The sequence below is a fragment of the Grammomys surdaster genome, unplaced genomic scaffold (genome assembly GCF_004785775.1).
Source record: "Grammomys surdaster isolate TR1022 unplaced genomic scaffold, NIH_TR_1.0 125749, whole genome shotgun sequence".
Classification (NCBI taxonomy): domain Eukaryota; kingdom Metazoa; phylum Chordata; class Mammalia; order Rodentia; family Muridae; genus Grammomys; species Grammomys surdaster.
The window spans coordinates 2,204,754-2,210,161 of NW_021620581.1; the positions used below are offsets into that span (position 1 = coordinate 2,204,754).

The 5,408-nt window shown below is 41.5% G+C and overlaps 1 pseudogene; it reads right to left on the bottom strand.

The window, feature by feature from the left end:
* Window positions 1-1,988: 1,988 nt before the first annotated feature.
* Window positions 1,989-2,350, bottom strand: LOC114639634 (annotated as a pseudogene).
* Between the last annotated feature and the right edge of the window lie 3,058 nt (window positions 2,351-5,408).

Genomic DNA, 5,408 nt, shown 5'->3' on the forward strand with positions numbered 1-5,408 from the left:
TATTTCCAGTTTCTGACTATCACTAATAAAGCTGCTATGAACACAGTTGAGCAAGTGTCCCTGTGGTATACTGGGACATCTTTTGGGTATATGTCCCAAAAGAATGGTATAGCTGTGTCTTGAGGTAGAACTATTCCCATCTTATGAGAGACAAATTGATCAGCAGAATGGTAGTACAAGTTTTCACTCCCACCAGCAGTGGAGGAGTGTTCCCCTTGCTCCACAACCTTGCAAGCAAGTGCTGTTCTTTGAGTTTTTGATGAGTGTAAGGTGACATCTCAGAGTCATTGTGATTTGCATTTTCCTGATGACTAAAAATATTGAACATTTCTTTAATTGCTTCTCATCCATTCTATATCCCTCTGTTGAGAATTCTCTGTTTAGCTCTGTACTCTATGTCTTAATTGGGCTATTTGGGTTGTTGATATCTAACTTCTAGAGTTATTTATAAATTTTAGATATTAGTCCTCTGTCAGATGTGGGGTTGGTGAGGGTTTTTTTTCCCAATCTGTAGGCTGTTGTTTTGTCCTATTGATAGTGTCCTTTGACTTACAGAAGCTTTGCAGTTTCATTAGGTCCTACTTATTAATCCTTCACCATAGTGTCTGAGCCATTGTTTTTCTGTTCAGGAATTTGCCTCCTGTACCAACAATTTCAAGGCTATTTCCCATTTTCTGTTATATTAGATTTAGTGTGTCTGGTTTTATGTTGAGGGCTTTGATCCACTTGGACTTGAGTTTTGTGGAGGGTGATAAATATGTATTTATTTTTATTCTTCTACATGCAGATATCTGGTTAGACCAGCACTGTTTGCTGAAGAATCAGTCTCTTTTCCATGGTATGATTTCAACTTCTTTGTCAAAAATCAAGTGCCCATATATATGTGGGTTGATTTCTGGGTCTTTGATTGGATTTCATTAATTATCTTGTCTGTTTCTGTACCAATTCTATGCAGTTTTTATTGTTATTGCTCTGTAGTAAACCTTGAACTCAGAGATGACGATACCTCCAGAATTTCTTTTATTATTCAGGATCATTTTTAGCTATTCTGGGTTTTTGTTTTTCCATATGAAGCTGAGAATTATTCTTTCAAGATCTGTGAAGAATTGTGTTGGAATTTTGATAGGGATTGCATTGAATCTGTAGATTGCTTTTTGTAAAATGCCCATTTTCACTATGTTAATCCTACAGATCCATGAGTAAGGTAGATCATTCCATCATTTGATATCTTCTCTAATTTCCTTTTTTCTGATACTTGAAGTTCTAGTCATACAGATCTTTCACTTGCTTAGTAAGAGTTACACCAAGATATTTTATCTTATTTGTGACTATTGTAAATGGTGTTGTCTCCCTAATTTCTCAACCCATTAATTATTTGTATAAAGGAGGGAAACTGATGTTTTTTAGTTAATTTTATATCCAGCCACTTTGCTGAAGGTATTTATCAGCTGTAGAAGATGATCATGGTCCTTTTTATTTATTTTTTTATTTTGTCTTTATAGGGAGGCTTTATTGTTAGTTATTTACCTTAATAGTCTCAGAAAGAAGAACAGGTTAGCTCAGTTCAACATGATTTGCAGCTGGCAAAATCTAGTGAACCAAGTGTTCTGATTGCTAAGATTTAAGATTTAATTTGGGTGCTTTTAGTATTTAGCCACCTACCACTTCAGACATAATCCAGAACAATATCTCAGCCCCTCCTTTTCACTTTAACATCACATCTACCGCACTTCATTGTGGAAATATCTTCATTAAATATGATTCCCTGAGGACTGGTTCCTTGGAGCATATAGCCATGAGGACAGTGTACAAAAAGAAAACTGAAAATAAAACTCTGTATGATAATTTACTAAGCTAAGGAAAAAACTTTCCAATATATTAAGAAATAAATCCAGTTACAAATGCACTAGTAGGTCTGTGTGGAGGCTCTGGTGTAGTAACTGAGAAAAGCCAGTTATTTACAAGATACACAAGCAGGAAGGGTGCACCTAGCCCAGCAAGCCAAAAGTGTTCTGTCCACTGTAGGCCACATACAAGAATCCATCTTCATCTTTTTCCTTCTCATAAAGCTGTCCCATAGTTAGGCTGGACTGTGGGACTGTCTTGTCCACAAACAGGAAGATGGCCTTCTCGGAAGGAAGCTGGATCCTTTTTCTGATGATCCACATGAACTGAGCCACGGTGATGTCGGATGGGACCAAGTACTCCCATTTGTCAGTGTCAACAATCTGAGAGCCAGAGACTTTTTCCACGATCACCACCGGAACCCGATGGGGTACTTCGCTCTGATCTTTGCGGATTCCACGAATCTGTGTTCCAGGGAGTGGTTTTCCTTAAACATTTACTGCATGGTGGCTGAAAGCGATGGAGCCCGCTCTTTGAGCCTCTGACTTAGGCAAAGTGACCACAACAATGGAGGCAGTGGCGGGCTCTGCAGACAGGACTTCCAGCTACTGGAGCCTTCCTTTTTTTTTTCTTTTAGTTCATTTATATGGTGGATTACATTGATGTATTTTCATATAGTGAACCACTCATTCATCCCTGGGATGAAGCCTACTTGATCATTGTAGATGATGTTTTTGATGTGTTCCTGGATTCAGCTTGTGAACATTTTATTGAGTATTTTTGCATCAGTGCTCATAAGGGAAATTGGTCTGAAATTCTCTTCCATCATTGAGTCTTTGTGTGGGCTAGATTGGGGTGACTGTGGCCTCATAGAATGAGTTTGGCAGTGTTTCTTCTGTTTGTATTTTGTGGAATAGTTTAAGGAGTATTAGCTCTTCTTTGAAAGTTTGATAGAATTCTGCATTAAAACCATTAGGCTGGGGGCTTTTTTTGGTTGGGAGACTTTTTTTTTTTTTTTTTTTTTAATTGCCAAATTTTTTTTTTATTTCTTTTTTTGAACATGAAATGCTTTTTTATAGCATGTTTTACAAGGGGAGGGGGTAAGAGGGTCCAGGTGGTGGAAAAGTACAAAATCTTCTTGGCCTGTGCCTTGAAACATGTCATGGTCTATATGGTACACTGCCTTGTATTATGATCTACCTGCAGTTCTTTCTTCAGAAGATATGGTACACTGCTTGAGTTATGGTCTCCCTGCTATTCTTAAGAAGACATGGTACTCTGCTTTGAGTCTATCTGCAGTTGCTAAGCATGATCTTGCAGTTGCCAAGCTTCAGAGGACATTGTGCAGGTGGGGAAAGGTAGGGGGTAAGGGTAAGGGCGAGGGTCCTGGCTTCTGGCATCTCCCCCTTCTCTGTTTAGTTAGAGAAGGCATCTTATGTTCAATCCCAACTATGTGAGTTTTGAATTTGGATGTCTAATTATGGGGGGTCTTAGACAAGTTCACAACCCCAAAACACTGATGTGAGACGAGTCTCATCGATGGTCGAAGGCTTTAGGCTGTCGACGATGGGCAACGTCAAGGGACTCTGATGTGGGTGAAAGGAGGGTGAGAGCCCTGTCTTAGGCCATGTAGGCTGCACCCACTCCCAGCACCACGCACTCCTTTTCGGCTGCATTGGGTGGGCCCCTGGGAAGTGGACCTACAATAATCCCGTCATTGGGCTAACTCACAGCCATCCTAGTCTCTTGTAAATGTTCAAGTTACCAACCATTTGTCAGTTTGGGGTGTAATATTGTCATAAAGGAAGGCTCCCCAATGTTAGCGGCCATATCAAGGGTGGCCTTGGTTTAGGAAAAAGCCAATTTTTGTTGTGGTGATCAAGAGGCCAAGCTCTCTAGCGAGAGAAATGAGGGCAAAGCCAGGCATACCAGGAACCCTTCTGGAGGGCGTGGAAGTCTAGGGGTCGACCGTAGGGGGAGGCAGGGGAGCTGACAGCTGTGTCAGTCTCCTGCGGAGTCACTTCTGGATCCTCTGCAATTTTCAGCTGATGGTAATGAACTTCAACTGCCTTCTTGATGGCAGCATCAACCTGGTTCCGTGGACGACAGGTCACGGGCGATGATCTCTGTCTTGCTCAATCATGATTTCGTGCGCACATCCTCTCAATGAGGGTCCGTCCGGATGGGTCCGTGCATCGAGCCCCACGTCTGGGTGCCACTTGACCCGACCGGCGGGTCCTGGTTATTCGTGGGGGCGAGGAGGACTGCAACCTGCTATTCTTCAGAAGATATGGTACACTGCTTGAGTTATGGTCTCCCTGCTATTCTTCAGATGATATGGTACACTGCTTTGAGTCTATCTGCAGTTGCCAAGCAGGATCTTGCAGTTGCCCAGCTTCAGGGGACCTTGTGCAGGTGGGAAAAGGTAGGGGGTGAGGGTAAGGGCGAGGCTCCTGGCTTCTGGTCCATCTGGGTTAGAACTTCTAATAGCAGGCATCACGGGTGATTCAATTTTACCTGGAAAGAAAAAAGAAGGGGATTCTCAGGGAGATTTCTCTTCCCTGGATGTAAATTGTTATTCATCGTATTTATGATTGGGCCTGGCTTTGTGAGGGTATCTATTTTTTTCATTAATATTTGTGGTAGCCGGTTAGCTGTGCCTTCTGTGGTATTGGACAGGCATATCAGTCCTCGGCTCCATAAGGGAACTGGGACTGGGGCATTCCCTTTATGGGTATGAGGGTCCTTCCCCATATCTGTGGCAAAGTTTTGTTGGTCTTGGTGGTGCCCGAGGTCACCAACATGGTCAGCAAGAGATTTGCCATGAGCTTTCAGCTTTAGAGAGAGAAAAGTGAACAAGGCATGATGGAGAGTATTTCAGGGGGACTCCTTCTGAGGGGGTACCGTTCCCCCTCTTTTGTTTTTAAAGCCAATTTTTCAGAGTTCTTGTAAAATCAGGGCAGAAGCGCCAACAGTTGCTCCTTCCACACTCATAGAGTCATGAAGGCCTTATTTAAGGATATATAAATCTATATTAATAATCTTTTGTCAAAGGACTTTTATAGCTCCACTGACAATTAATCAGACTATATGATATATCGATTAGAAATAGCTTTTTCTACTTTTTGTGAGATTACCTCTCTTTTGTCAATTAACTGTTGAGGAAGTTAGGGTTTACCTCTCTCTTGAGAATATTGAACAGAGATTTAAATTCTTTTGTGGAGAGCTTAAAATAGTATCTTAGCCAATTTGCATCTCCTAGAAACTTTTGAAATTAATTTAAAATAAATAGACTCCCTTTTTTTTAAATCCTTTATCTGTGTGGGGTTTTTATTGGGTATTATACGTATTTACCTTTCAATGTTGTCACCTTTCTCATTCTCCCCCCAAATCCCTTATCCCCTACCCCTTCCTCCTAATTTTTGTGATGGTGTGCTCCAAACATTCTCCCAGTCCCATCTCCCTGCTCTCGAATTCCAACACAGTAGGGGATCCAAACTTTTGGGGACCTTGGCCCTCCACTTTCACTGGAGTCTAACAAGGTCACCCTCAATTCCCTATAC